General features: G+C 30.7%; 1 long non-coding RNA gene across 1 annotated transcript in view; it reads right to left on the reverse strand.

Annotated features, from left to right (window-relative positions):
- The window catches only part of LOC126548981 (uncharacterized), a 32205-nt gene extending 15379 nt beyond the window's left edge, over positions 1 to 16826 (reverse strand). The window contains exon 1 of the long non-coding RNA XR_007603115.1: positions 16669 to 16826. This is a non-coding gene — a long non-coding RNA (uncharacterized LOC126548981). The remainder of the gene's footprint in view (positions 1 to 16668) is intronic.
- Between the last annotated feature and the right edge of the window lie 754 nt (positions 16827 to 17580).

The following is a 17580-nucleotide window of genomic DNA, read 5'->3' on the forward strand; positions in this document are numbered from 1 at the left end:
GTATATACATATTATTTATTATAAGTTATAGATAAGTACTAATAATAGATTAATTTATTCATACGATCAACATTAAATTGCAGTGTACAGGAGTGAATGATATTAACGTGTCATTTAGTCATTTGAATTTTAATATCTATATTCTATATAGATATAATAACCTAGCTATAAGTATTTTTTTTTAGAATTCTTCTCTTTAATTTATTATAAATATATTTCACAATCTATAAGTTAAAGTAGTTTTACAAAAAGCGAAAGTAATGTGCGTGGGTCATTTAGTCTTGAGTGAAAAATCAATCCATTAATAAAACTTCTTTTTAATAATTAAGTCGAAAACATTTATCTCGCGTAACCCCTCCTCCCTGCCCACGTTCAACCCTATTATATAATATACATGTATGCTGAGGCCAATTTATTGGGCGTACCTATATATATATGTGTGTGGTTTTCGTGCTCGAGCCGATGACGTCCGGTATTTATTTATCTTATAATAATATATCAATATACATATATTATCTTCGTTATAATATAGTCGTCTCTCATAGCCTAGTCGTCTATTTACATATAACTATGGCTTGTATACACGTATATGTGTTGTGTAAATGCGTCTCCGATCGGAAAGACACTAATCAATGCCGCCGCCATTGGTTTCCCACGTGTTTATCGTACACGATATTATATAGAGATGTTTCGCGTGATAAAGCTCCGCGGCAGAGGTGTATGATCGCATCGGACGACATTACAATAATCACAATAATAATAATAATATAATAATGGTCCATACGCGGTCGTGTGATCCATCGGATTTCGCTCGTTATATACGGTCATCGCGACATAAATCCGTTCGGACGCTCGTTTTTTACGACGACAGCGGTGTGTATAGTATCGTATATTATATCGCATGATTCATCGCACACATTTACATAATATACACTATTTTTTACAGATATAGAATGGTTGGTAAGTACGAGCCGAATTTCGCTGTTGTTTTATGTCGTGAAAGACAATCACTCGACGTCCGTTAGTGCGCGGTTTTCCACCGGATGACGATATAATATATGAATGTATATAATCGATAGTATTATTCATTTCGTATACATTTCGCGTGAAATAAACGATCCAATCAACAACGGACGCAGTTTCATCATTAATAAAGCGCCGTGTGAAATGCATCTCGTCAATATATAGACGTATAGACGCTCGTGAGAAACACTGTTATATGGGAAAACGTTACGATCAATCATTATATTTTGCAAAATTATTTATACGAATACAAACATTACCCGAGTAGGTACTAGATACGTGCGTTAAAAGTTTATGACGATTTTGAGTTTGTCGCGGATTTTCGTGCCGATGAGCCTAGATCTCATTAAGTATAGATATCTATAGAAGTGTACCTATACCACAGACAGTAAAACAGACTTGGGCATATATTACATACGGTTTGAGTCTTATACATTATAACCATCTATATTCTGAAGAATATTTTAATATATTATACCAGAAATTGGAATTTCAAGTACCGTTTGAATAAAACCCCCGATCAGTAGCTGTATAAGGTTACATAAATCAAAATTACTTTTTTAAAATGATGAAAACAGGTGTGGAGACGACAAAGCGGTGTATGAATCAAAATTATCAAATTCTTCGTGTTTAGTAAGTTAAATCGGACGAATTATGTAAATCACGATAAATGTATACGCTCATTGATTTTAGACACCACTATCCCATCACTGCTGGGATAGAGACTCGCCATGATTTTACGATGTTTCTAAAGTCCGAATTTTCACCAAATGCGTATACCTATGAGTATAATATAAATTAATGTATCGTATATTTTTTTTTATATATTTTCGCTTTATCTGCCGCTTTGCTGTAGCGTGTGCTTTTTTACAACATGACGATGTTAGTCTTCCACCCTATGTATGTATACCTATATATCCGTATCGTTCCCGTGCTATTTAGCTAATGAACTAATCTTGTTCTTTTTCTTTCGGCCATTTGGAGAGACGACCCTTCGGAAAAATATATATAATATAAGATAAGCTTTCGATACGTGCACACACACACGTAAGCCGTTTAATATACGAATATACCTATATATACGCGCTTGTTGTATACTGCGCTGTTATACTGTTGCAGGCGAATCGGCAGCAATTTGGTTTGCTCACGATCGCATCATTTTGGAAATAAAAACACCGGGCACGAAGAGTGTATCATATACGGGCGATCGTATAATATTTTTATGCTACCGAGCGATATAGAACCGTATAAATATATATATATTCGGATCTCACACACACCCACATGAGTATCTCGTGTGTATAGTTTACGGACGAAAGTTGAACACACGCGCACTGGGAAAAGTGCTCGGATTCGGGGACTAGCTCGGTGGTAGTAAAATCACTATTTCGGGTCCCCGTTTGCGCGGATTAAGATTTCTGTACATTGCGTCTCTCAGCTCTCTATACGTGTCGTGTGCGTGCGTGTGTGTGTAATCTCTCTCTTTACTATAATTTTGGATTTTCGGGAAATTGCACACAAAACCTTCGGTCGATTTTATATTTATTATAACACGAACTCGGGTTAGGACTCATATAAATTATTATAAACGTACGACGCGCAGAGGCTGAGTGCTCGCTGAGCTTCTGCCGAAACCCAAATATATACATAGATACGAGTATATATAGATATATTTTATCTGCAAGTAGAGGGTTTTTGAGATGGGCGACAATCGCATTAGTAAGCGAATGGTGCGCTTTTTCCACGAAAAAATTAAAAGGATCGTAAAACTTTCACAAAATAGTATCCAAAACAATATTCACGATCATTCGACTACAGATATAATATTTATTATACACCAGCTATACATATATATACTGATACATTTGCTTCGTTTTATTATTGTTATACAGCAATATTAATAATTGCATTAATATAAGTGCTCGAAAGTACATAGTCGGTCCATAGTAGTAATATATATTGTACTCTGCTGCAGTTAATAACCTATATATTGTTCTTTATCGTCGTACTATATACTATAAATAAATTATGTTTAAAAGTTATCGATTTGCTTTTAACACGATGCATAAGTGCAGATTTATCCACTAGAAATATATATATGTATATGCGCGCTCGTCATTCTCAAAATTATTATGATATGACATAATATACTTAAAAACTTTAAGCATATTATTTTAAGATATCTAGCTACTTTATGAACACAACAAAATCTAAATGATTGTTGAGAGCAAGCGATAAAACGGTATTTTATAATAGTGGTTAATTTGAATTACGTCCAACAAAAATGATTGTAAAAACCCAAAAGGTATTATTGAAAAAATAATATATTTTATTAAGTATTGATAATATTATTTAAAACTCGTTTTTCTGCTTTGCTTTTCTGTACACTTTCTAAAAATATATTTTGTATACTTTAATCTTCTTTCTTTTTTGTAGAATCGTTTTTTCATCAACTATTTACCTAAATTGATATTTATTTATTTAATTATTTATGATTTGACGGGTTATGTTCTTTTTACATGATTATAACAACTTTTGTAACATTAATAACAAAATATGTATAAAGACAAGTATTATAATTACATTTTTCTTGAAAGGATATTTTCATAAATATATATTGTTGACTAAAATACATCTTTGTAAATTTGTATATCATAATTTATTTACACATAAATTATTCTTCAACGAATACACATTTTATGATTCAAATTTGAAAAAGTCTTAAAAGAAAACTTTTAGTTGTGAAACATCAAGATGAGGTGGTTACGTTGTTCATAAATGTATGAAAGTACGTCACGGCTTTGCAATGGATTGGCGCAGCTGAAGAAGCCCATAAACAAAATTACCAAAACGCCTTCAATGTTTTTGCATTTTGACATTCGTTAGAATTTACGAGGCCACTCAGAAACGAAAAAGCTTTGAGTTCATTATTAAAGTATAAACAGAGTTCTCCGTGACAAAGCAAAATGATGTGTTATACTTTACGAGAGAACTATATAATATAACTACTAAACAGAGAGTTCATAAACAACACATAAATTAAACAAACAAAAAATAAATACATTTTTACATTGGTTGTAATTTAATTTAAATTTTAAATCATGCTAATCATAACGTAACTTTTAAAAAGGAGTGTTAAATCTAATAATTAGTAATATCAAAAACTATTCTAATATGGTATATGAACCTTGGTAGTCAAAAAGTTATTTTTATTTTGTTATTATGTTAGGTACATATTATAATTTTTAATATGATTTAACTAATTCTTTCCACAAATCTTAAATATTAGTGTATTAATATTTTCATATTTTGTATTAGGACCCAATTAATTCCGTATTTCGGGTATTTTTTTTTTGTTTATAAATAATTAAAGTTCTTAATTATTGATAAAATTGTGAGTAAGATATATTTCATTTAATTTTGAACTACCTTTGTTAAAAATTAAAACATTTTAAATAAAGTACTTCAAAGAAAATGTATTAAAAAAAATGGTTCTACATAATAGGAAATAATATAATTATTATAGTCTTAGACTCTTAGATCTACATAATATTAGTTATTACTTACTAGTTATTGTTATTTGATTATTATTATACTTTTTTTATTTTGTTATTAGTTATTTAATGTTTCATTGATAGATCTGTTATGTATTTTATGAAATACATATAACACCATATATTTATAAATATTAAAATATCAGTGAAATAATTATCAGAATTTTAACTTACACCAATTACTTTTGGTTTAAAATCATAGGGTTAATTTTTTTAATATATAAGTATATGAATTGTACACATTTATTTTTAACTTGTAGTTTTCTTTTTTCTCCGGGTAATCGAAAAAATGAGAAAATTTTATATTTTCCAAACTGCCGCTGTCTTGTTTTATACATCGTGCCTATACCTATATAGGTACTGTATGTCAAGACGAATAATATCTACATATATTTTTTTTCTTGGCTTATAGAAATTTAATATTGATCAAAAATATAAAAGGAAATACATAAAAGCACGAGGAATTCAAATTTAGACGAAAGCAATTCAGTCGTAGAAAATATGTGCGCGCACATGTGAACAACATTCGCTTGTCTCCGTATATACTACGCTGCAGACACTAATATAATTGATAGGTATTGAAAAGTCGAGAGTGCCAATATATTTTTTTGCAAACCATTTATCCGATCGGTTCTGAGTTTCCTAGGAAATAATATATATGTGTGTGTGTGTGTATCCTATCGAGTTTTTTAAAAGCGTATTCGCATAATATGTTATTTTAAGAACACAATATATACGAATAACTACACGTGTATTATACCTATATAGAGAATTCGAATAATATTTCCTCGTTCTATTATGAAATGCGCATTAAACGGAGTCTTAAATATTGTTTCGATAACGTATGGTGTACTAAAACTTATGTGTTATGTTAAAAATACCTACTACGATTCGTATTTTAAATTCGCCAAGGTATCTATCGCTAAACACAGAGCTGAGACGCTGCTCATATCGCAAACGAGCATCAAAATACAATGCCCGAAACAAACAGTTGAGTCGATTACACTAGCCGTTTACGGTATATTGTAATATGCGCGTGTCGACGTTGAAGAGTAAAATATAACATATTATTGAGACTTATATACAACGAAACCGCCGAGGTCGACAAATCGAAAACGGATCTTTGACCATATAACCAATAGATATATTATATTATAATATTATGTTAAGTTTGTGCACGCGCTCGTCGTAAATCGGAAAAGAGACAAACGCCACGAGTGCACGTCATTTTATACATGATAATAAAATATATAAATTGTGTTTAATATTATAGTACTATGATTATTGTACCGCGACCGTTTCTGAAGTCAAGAGATCCGAAAACCGTATACGTAATAGTAAAAGGTCAACGTAGGAAAACTACGCGTATATATTATTATGTGTTTGCCGCGCGGGGATTTTCTTTTTCGGAGAGGCGAATCGCGTGTAGCTGCAGTGCAGTACACGAACCGATTCGTATATCGTATACTCCCGCCCAGTGTCGGGGTGCCCATATTGATTTACCCCGGACGTTTCCTTTTCTCTGAACACGCAGCCACCCAGCGTTGTACATCCCGTCGAGATTTCAATCCTGTACACAATATCATATACATATACAACATCTCGCCGTTGTGTACAATATGTGCACTGTTATAGTAGTACGTTACGGAATTTGCGGTCATTGTACCTATTATATTCTATTTTATTTTATTTAAAAATAAATAAGAGTTGTAAAACAAACGTTTAAATAAAGATATGATTTTTTTTTAATGTTATTAAAATTCTTTTGACATCGTTAAAACGCTTTGTTTGAAGTATTATAAATTAAAAAAGTAAATTTCTTGAAAATAGAAAATTATAGATATAAATATAATAAATATGATAAATTATAGATATAATATGTGTGTATCAGAATTAAATTCAAACTAATTAGTTATATATTATTTTTGTTTGAATCTAAATAAATTATTTTACACATAGGTATACCTAGTTATTAAAACGTCTTCAATGCATATTGCATTTAATGTTATAAATACACAATCAAAACATTTTATTTGAAATACTTTCCAACCATGATTGTTATAATTTATAATAATATTTATTGAAGCATAGTATTATAAAATTACACATTTTAGATTTAGATATATTAAGTTCAATATGATTAATATTATTTATATATTTAATATTTATATATAAGATTTATACATATAGGTATATCGATAAACCAATACTATGTGCTACTAAATACTATGTCCTATATCATAGGAATCGATGAAATGCAAATTGCAACATTTCGACTAATTTGCCACGAAATGAAATTCAAAAAATCATTTTATATTATTATAAGAAAAACTTTTTCTCAATCACATGCATTACAAAATAATTATAATAAGATCTGGAACGCAGCTTATACGTTCTAATGTATGTAATTTATCATTTGTTATTTTATTATAATTTATTAAGTAGGTATAATATACATACATTAATGAATATATATAAGTAATCTAAGTAGCCTTAGCCTTTAATTATAATTTTAAAAATATTATACTACATGAGTAATTATAATCATAATTCGATAATTTAAATCTGTGGGGTGTATGCACTTGCAATTTGTACCTAACTGATTTTTTCTATACAAAATTAATTTACCGCTTTAAATAACATTTATGGCTCGAGTATGATATTTTTTAGTCATATCAGAGCGTTTGATATAAAACGGCATAGAACCGATCCGCGATAATTTGATTTTGGCGACAAGTTAGAAAATGGTTTTTCTTAAAGCTTAGGTACCTTAAATCAAAACTTGTATTTCTTAAGTTTTGCTGCTAAAAATTTTTTAGATAAACTATTTAAAATATTTTCATTCAAATGAAAATTTCTTTAATTTGCATATTATTCATTATTATATATGTATATTTTCAAATAAGACTTTTGGCAACATTCAGTTATTACTGTCACAAAAAAATTCTTAAAAAAAAAAAGCAAATACTTTTTTCATTATGCGATTACATAGTGTGCCTAACCTATCTAGAGCATGCAACAAAATTCGAAACACCACTAAAATATAATATTATATTGTCTACTGTAATTTGGGGTGGACTAAAAGTCGTCCACCCCATAAGGGTGACTACGCTTCAGCCGAGTCAGTCGCGTATTCAGATGCCATCGCAATAAATATGCTTTCAGTAACCAATGAACAGGTAGTGTCCTCTATCGACACACCGGATGCATTCAAAGATGCGATGGGCACCCAAGCCCAGATGGCGTCGTGGTCGGACCAGGACGGGTTTTTTTTTCACTCGAGACAGGACGTTTTAGTACACTATTTGTTATTTTTTCTTTTTCTCTCTGTGTCACTCGTTCTTTCCTTATATTTTTTCGTTTTATTTTTTTTTTCCACATCCACTGGAACCTATACGGCTGCGGCATCTGTCGGTCGACAAAATAGTTACACGTTCCAGACTGGTTTAATGACAAATTAAAACGCTAGGCATTACTTCTGTTTTATGATTTTTAAATATTTAATTTAAATAAACGAACAAGTAACTATCTACCTAACGATGCATCACAGCGCATTTTTCTTTTGGCAGTGATAAATTCTTTCTTTCACGTCGGTCTTGATCCCTCCGAACTTCAAACATTTTCGCGTTCGAAAAAAGGTTACTAAAATGCATTGTTAAGGGCCGAGACATAATGAAAGTATATTCCGCTAATTTCTATTTCTTTTTCCAACTACTTACACGAATATTCATAATATTATTTTCACAATACGATTTCCTTTTGTGTGGAACTTTTTGAAGAAAATAATAAAAGCTTTCTATTCGAGAAAAATAATAAATGATTTTACAAGCATAAAAATATTAGTTGGCTTATTAGTCATTAAGTTAAGTGAATTGTTAAGTTGTAGCATTTCGTGTTTAATAAAAAAAATTATTAATCATTCATACGAAATGTAATTAGTTCGAAAAGTTTTTGATTTTATAAATTAATTTATATAACTAAAATTATATTTATAAGTCGCGATCGTCTGAACTGTTCGTAATCGATTCAAACCATTTAAGTGTTAGCCTACATAAAGTATATACCTATGCCTGACCTATGTATGAACTTTAACCAAATCTAAAACGCCTGTAAATAATCTACAATAACACTATTGATATAGGTATATTAATAATCGTCTTATTTACTAACGTAATAATATAGAGGGAACCGATGGTGAAAAAATATTTTAGTCAATATAAACGAACGTACAATCGTACAGATAGATAGATGCGTTTATGAGTGAGAAACAACAACGGGACGAAATTCGAATACTTATGTTCAGCTTCTAGACTACGCTTTGAAATATCGATGCGCGTTTGCGCTTTTTGTCACATTTTCACACGGACTATATATTATACTATTTATTGATTATAATTCGTCGTCTCTCGAACACGAAAACAGACCGTCACGCCGTGCTGCACATTACGCAGAGTGTATAGACATAGTGCCTATCTACTATATATATTATATGTGTGTAACTGCAACAGTATACAAACACTCGTCTACACAACAATATATTGTCGTTCTATCGCACAGTACTTTTGGCGGCGCATTTTTCGGGCTCGTGTTTTGGACGAGCTTGCCGCACGCGAGCACACGTTGTTATTACCATTACATTATATTTAGGACCGACTCACCGATATACACACACACACGCATCGTTTTCATGTACTTTATGACGCATAATATATCGTACCCATATAGATATCCGGACGTTTAATAATATAAAATATATAATAATTATTAATAATCTCGTGCGGCACGGCACCGCGTCGGATTATAATATTATAATACGTATTACGCGTATAATATATATAAGCTCCGACTACGTACAGCTAACTACCTACGCACAATATATAGTATAATCACGTGTATATTATTATTATACGGCGGCTGCGGTATACGTGTTCGCTGCGGCTTTTAAAATAATATTTCGCGTTGCGCGCGGTGGGTCTGTCGTCGTAATACGTGTATCATCGCGGCGGTAGTCGCCGAGCGGTCGATTTTTAGGGGTTTTGAAATGTTTTATTTTTAATTGGCGCAAACGTTAATTGGGACGACGGCTGCGAGCGGTCTCGGTGATTTACGGACGAATATAATATATTAATATTATACGGCTCTAGAAAAATGAAACTTTTTGAACGCGTCAACCGTGGTGGCAACGACTCTCCGTATAATATACACCGCGCGTATATATATTTTATCGTTAACGTACATATGTATTAATAACCACACACACACACATGAGCGAGTCAAATATTTTACCGCCTTGTGATGCGCACGAAACCTTCGAAACGGTTGCCAGTTATAATATATACGCGTAGAGAGCCAGCGCGGGATGACGGCGAAACTAAATCATTAAAAAGCGGAACAACACATGTCGTCGTGTTCGGTCGCCCCGACGCGCACATATGAGCTGTACAATATTTTAATACCTATACTATAATATGAGCTGCAGTTGAAAACAGAAAAATAAACGTTTATATCGCCGTCGTTTACCGCAGAAGACGACGGAATATTTCACGCGAAAGTTTGACAAAAATAAAAGCCGATCCCGTGATATGATTCGATAACGGCGGTGGTCTCATAATTTTCATCTAAATATTCTTTAAAGGTTTTTTTTATGCGTTGAAACGACACCCGCAGAGTGTGTTGACCAGACGAAATAGTTGTATAAAAAATATCACTTTAATACCGAGCCGTTACCTACAGTGTTTACTGATATTTATGTGTGTGTATACCTATAAAGGGTGAACGGCGATTCACAATCATGCTCAGGTCATTTTCTTCTTCAAAAACCCAGTTATTCAAAATCTGATTTTTAAAATTTTAAAATTTATTTAATTCTTAAGAACTCTTACATTTTTTTTTTTTGCAGTATAAAAGGAGCTATAATGTAGCTTAGATAATTTGATATCTTTGGTGGTTTTAAAATTTTTTAAATGTTTTTAATTAATATTATTGTATCAATGTATGTAATTTTAAGAACGGTCCAAATATAATAAATCACGTATCAAATATATCATATATACATTTTTAAGGACTATTATCATAGATATACATATTCTAGAATCGGAAAAACTATTCGTTTGAATTAGAATTTGGTAGCTACATCAAAATTTCCAAAAAATACTGTCTATATCACTCCTCGAGTAAATAAATTAACATCTATTAAACATAATAAAGAATTTGAAAATATGGTCTAGAAATATACTTAAAAATTCTAAAAATCAATAAAATTAATTATTTAAAGAGAAAAGAACGGGGGTAATAATTGCCCTAGAATAATATGTATTATATAATATACCTACAGAGTGATTCTTTATCGCTAAACTGTATACTGTAATACGAAATTAAAAAAGCATGTTGTAATTCAAAAAAATAAAAACTTTAAAAAATTGTAACGATAAACAAATGTTACTTTATTTCGACTGTGCATTATGAATGAATAATGAATGTCGTTCGATTAAAGATCCGTCTTGTGTATCATATAGTATACATACTTTAGATAATAAACTTACGATATTATGATAGGGAACACACGACAGCTTAATGGCCGACTGTAGAAGGGGTGGAGAATTGAATAAGTGTATGATATTACAATGTGTCAATGTATATAACAGCACCGAGCTGCAAATGTCTGCCAGTCGTCCGAAACGGCGGCGGGCAAAAATCGGCGACTCGCATCGTAATAACAATATAATATTAATATAATGTGATAGGTATATACGATATTATACGTATTATGATACGGAAGGTTCTTGTTTAATATATATATATATATAGATGTTACTATGTACGCATATGTGGTATTATTATTTTATTATTATACCTTTACAACTGTGGTGGATAGACGTACGTCGCGGGACACTCTGCAGCAGACTTCGCGGCGGCACGTAAGTTTATGATCGCATAAACGGACATAATAACATACATATAAATTATATACATCATAGTCGTATAAAACGACCATACAATAATACGCATTGCCACGATGCGTTATTTTTACGCGATGGTGGGCCCACGTGGTTAACGGTTTCAACCGTATAGGTACAGCCAGCAGCTCTTGTGGAAGAATGTGTCTCCTATCTATATGGAGGCATAATACCTGTACCTATATATAATATGTATGTCTGTGTGTACATTATATTATGTTTTGCGCGCGTCTTTATATGGTTTTTTGATTTTTCTTTACGACGTATTTATTTCGTATTATACGAGTGTAATATAATATAATATATAATAATGATATGTTTATAATGACGTATAACGTATATCATATTATATAATATTATATGTATTATATAGATGTATAGTAACTGTATATATATTAGGTATATTTATCATTTTATAGTATAAAACCGACGAAAATATTATGAACAGTTCTGTGACCACACGCGTGACGTCTCTTTTCACTTACCAACTGCAAGTCGTAGGTATATACCGCTGTAGTGCGTATATTTTCAGAGGGTCGTTTTTGGCGAACCGGTGGCGTATATTATACATAGGTACTATCTACCTCGACCGGAGTGCAAACCCCACGAATAAGTCTTTTAATGTGAATTCATAAATGATAATATACTCAAACTAAGTAAGAATATAATATACTTTTTTTTTAAATGTTTTTTTATCCTTTTCTCGAGTTTCCATGTGTGAGCGTTATAAACAAATAACAATCACTTATATACCTATGCCGGCATTACGCATTTTCCATTACTCACTGATAATTACGAGGTTTCTATACAACCGGTAAGAAATATAACCGTATACGCATTTTAATGAGGGAAATAGCTAGCCTTAAAAATAATGCATAAACAAAATGCCTTGACACCTGCACTTAACACTGTACGATAATAAATATTAATTAGAATCCGTATTATATCTTATAAATTAAAATTCTATTTAAAAGAGTAAACATGACAAACTTCAAGCTACAGTACGATACGATAAGCCTTTTACATTTGTCAAGCGCCGTCAAAGATTTATTAATACATTTATTTGTTATTAACTAGAAAATTATTATTTAATATCAGTATCGACTACCCCAACTACAATTATTATTATAAACAAAACTATATTTTGTTATAATTTTATATATATTTCTCAATACTGAAGTGATATCACTGGATTTTTCTTTTTAGTTATTAATTATTACCTATTAAATAAATAATAATAACAAAAAAAACAAAATAATCATTTTTGTTTTTGATTTGATTTTTGATGAAAAGTCGATTTTTTTTTATACCAGTTTAGACAGTTAGTGAAACTAAAAACATTTTATGCTATGTAATGGTCTTGTTTACCGTTGCTTTCTGTCAAGTGATATTTTTTTTCAAGACATTCGCTTATTTACAAAAGGCCGCTTGTAAATAGTTGTAATGAAGTTTAAAAAAAGTTCTGTGCACTTTGATACTGCCACTTGATTTCTACAGACACTCTACTAGAATTACTCAAATTAGCGTGCTCAAAATTATTTATGCACAGATATTGTATGAATAAAGGTACGAATAATTATGTTTAAGCTAGTACCCAATTAAAGATAGATTAGAATAAACACATTATATTATAGTTTATTCGTTATCATTTATTGATTGTTGTGGAATCGTGCGTGAAGGGTGTTCATAAAAAGCTGAAAACTGTATATGTACTTTTGGAATTAAAATGTTCAGAACTGTTGACGTTAATTACTTACAAGGACAAATCCAACACCTGATAACTGGTGATCATAGAGGATAAAAATATGCCAGTAAGGTCAGCCACTTTGATTTAATAGATAATATTATGTTATATAATGATTTATTGATAAAAATTTACATCAATGTCGTCTGGTGGATTAAACTGATAAATTAAATCGTGTGCAAGTTTGGAGTACTGAAATATATGATTTTAGCGCTTTACGAAAAAAAACAACATTGATTTGACATTAAATTCAAATTATTAAGTATACCTTTATGACAATCGAAATGGAATGGATGGAGGGAATATGTTGAAGGATAAGTACTTTTTGTATTAGGTATTACTCAATATGAACTCAAGAGTGCTATACCGTGAGGATAATACATTGGTGGAAGTTACATGCACTTAGTGTTTAAAATACGATACAAACTGGTTTCACTGATCGCCTGAGATGAAATCGACTGACAATAATTAATGTAAGTACGGTGATCATCATTAGGCGGGACCAATGGGACGGACGGATAACGACGTCCGACGAATATCGAATCAAAGGTTACGAAAATAACATTAATTGTTGGTCAAATAGATTTCATCCTCGTAATGAGATATAATAAAAGAAATTCTTGCTCAATATCAATTTCGTAAATCACAATAATAAAAATACAATTCTTGTAACTAACTGCACCTTTTTCATATTAGAAAACTAAAAAAAAAATTCATATTCAAATCTATATCAAATCAAAGACTTTTAAGTGTAAATACATTTAACAAAATTAAAACATTTATATTTTATATCTAATGTTATGGGTAACAAATTAAAACCGGTATATTATATTTCATAAATGTCGACTAATATTATTTAGATATAAACGAAGATTATAAAAAATATAAATGTGTAAAAAACCAAAAAATATGTCAAATACTTTAGTAGAATTTTTATAATTAGTAGAAGTATGATGCTTCACAAAAAACAATCGCTGTATTTATAATGATCTTTGTTTATATAACCAAACAATTAAATTTAAATTAATATTCCTTTATTTATTTTTATAATATTTTCATCTTATTATAAAGATTAAAGATAAAAATAAAAATGACACATTGTACGACTTTCAGGTAGGTCCTAAATACCATAATTTCATTTAAATTTAAACCAAGATAATTTTTGTGATATAAAATATTTTGTAGATTATATTGGAAATTATTAAGTATATTATACAAAATAAAATTTAAATTATGATAGGTATAGTTAAATAATAACCAAGTATATATGATAATTACAATCATTATATCTAATTATAATAATAATTATAATATTTATAAAGGGGCATTAAAATACTAATATACTTAGGCAAAAATCAATTTTTCAGTAATAATCGTTCAAAATATATGATGCATATTATAATATATTTTTAATATAAGAACTATTCTTATGCATTCTTAAAAATACTGTAAATATCTTAATTTAATTTTGTTTTAAAGATATACTTAATAAAGAAAAAAAATTTATTAAAATATAATTATTCCTATACATTAATTAAATAATATCTATTTAACTATTATTATTTAAAACCATTTAATATTAAATTACGTATTTTTTCTAATACTACATAATTATCAAAACATTTACTTAATTATATCCATATATTATTGATTAATAATATTATATAGATACATAATGACATTAAATGCTAACGGAAATAATTTGTGGAAATATATCAATATGATAATACATATTATATAATGTGTTTTTCTAGAACCGTAATCACTTTGAATTGAAAAAAAAACAATGACCTTTCAAACAAATGATAAGCAAAAAAAAAAAAAACTACTGAATAAATTACTGAATGAATTACTTTATAAATTAATTGATCCATCTGTATAATATTTTCTGTATTTTAGTCCTAAGTATATAGTATTTTCCTATATTTTATGGACCTAAACGTCACAATTCGGGGTGTATAATTGTCATTATACTTAGGCACTACTATGAAAACTACTTAATAATTATAATTTCAACGTGGTCTGTGACAAAAGTGAACCATATAATGTGTACATATATGAAACCACAGGGGTAAAATGTCAACGAAAAACGATTGGAATTTTCCTAGAATGTGAAAGTAGTTTTTTTCTTGTCAAAACAAACGCACGTTTTTTTAATTTATAGCTTATACCTACCAGATACATTGTAATTTACTGTCTTAAGTTAATTAAATTGTTAGATGACGTTTAAGAAAACGGTTAAATACAAAAACGTCGTATCGTCATAAGTTATTATTTTATATTAATCACATATTTAACTCGTCATTTATATGCAACTCGATGGCTTTGTTAATTAAACGGGTACCTACAACTTACACGAAAAACCCACGCCACTGAAATCCTATGCGCGCGTATATGTATAGTTAACCTATAGTGAATAAATTATCTGTGGTTGCCTACTGGAAAATCTTGTCGCAGCATACATACGCCATATAATATACTTGAATGAAATAAATCTGAATACAGCTGCTGCAGTTTCACCGATAGGATTTCGGGCGTAGGTACGACGAGTTTTCTATTATTATTATTATTATTTTTATGCTGACTATATTTCTGTTATCGTCATCGAATTAACTTGTCATTGTGGTATAGGTATTATTCCTCGTATTATTGTTATATTAATATGAACCGGAGAGACGGTAATTATTTTATTCGTATGGCGATCCTTTCAGCCCCGCTCGAGTAAACATTCGATTCCGACAGCACGAGTGTGATCATCTCCGCATGCACACGCCTACCTTATAGGCAGTTCATGCACGTCCGCGTTACACAGAACAATATATTATTATAATATTATGTGTTTATTCGAAAAGACTAAGCTCAAATGCAAATGCGTCGCAATGGACGAGCGTATGGTCGAATTTAACATTCCGACGAGGAGTGAAACTAGTTTATAACGAGATAATATTTAAAACTATATAATGACGCTACAGATAGAACCTAACCCAATCTACCTATACGGATTATAAAATATATTATATTATGTACACGTCGTTTACGGACAAGGGGCATACCCGAATAGATGACAATTGTCAAAAAATAAAGCCACAGGATTTCTATTTCTACACGATATAATTATACAATAAATCTAACTCTTATTATTACTGCATTTCCGTTTACGTACCTACACATATATATACTGAGACGATTAGACTAATTTAAGACGTGCATCTTAGGTGACCACAGGGTCAAGGAACAATAATATAGTATATCTCACCATATAAGTAATACAAAAAGTTGATTAGGCAACCTGGAAATTATATGAAGAGATCCCCTAGACCCCTAACCACCAAAATACCCTCTTAACACCCGTAATTTCTATATAGAATTAACAATATAGTATACGACTTACTCTGTAATATGTTCAATGTTTAAACACGTGATCGAGGCATATTGGTGACAATATAATATACACGGATGTATCCTGCAGGAATGCACCGTCGTTCTCGACCTTCACTGGACACGGTGCGAGCGGCGAGGTCGACGTATGTCCTTCTATGTTTAAACGAAATCACCGCATCATGCTGCGGACGCGCGGACGACTGACCATTACCCTTTTGCCACAGTCGAAAAGGGTTTTTACACTTTTACTCTTATTTCTAGTCGGGGGTGGGGAAAATGAATATAATGACAAACAAAAATGTTCTTTTTTATCTTCTCGGTTTTTTTTCACTCATTTCTTATTTTTTTACCAACTGTCAGTTTTTTCGTAGACGTCGATCGAAGTGGTGCAATTGTATTGTATTGTTGCAGTGTCGGCCGTCGCGTGTTTTTTTTTTTGAACCAGTGAAGTGTTTTTACTCCTTTCCACCCGGAACAAACCAATGCCCGTAACTGAGTGATATATGTACTTCATTACGTCGGCGTTTAATAATAATTAGTAATTCTCATCGAAAATAATTATCTCTCGACGAACCCTGCACAGAATATTATCATATACGTACACTCGTTTCCCACGGAATATGAATACGCCAGCACACGACCGTTTCGTTAACCGTCGTCCTTTTAACAAAAAGGAAACTTATTATTGTTTATCCTGGCCGTAGAGCAATAGTCACACATAGTGTAGGCATATTATTTAAATATAGGTGAGTGTTAGTGGTAACATTTTTAATCTAGTGGAACGAATCACATGCATTGCGAAGTATATTATATGCCTAATGGCTATTAGAACAACGCTCGTGCACGTACTCGGCTATAGTAATATATATGTATATATCATCGTTATAGAAGTATGTGTGGCTTTTGTTGAGTGTAAACAAAC

The sequence above is a fragment of the Aphis gossypii genome, chromosome 1 (assembly GCF_020184175.1).
Source record: "Aphis gossypii isolate Hap1 chromosome 1, ASM2018417v2, whole genome shotgun sequence".
Classification (NCBI taxonomy): Eukaryota; Metazoa; Arthropoda; class Insecta; order Hemiptera; family Aphididae; genus Aphis; species Aphis gossypii.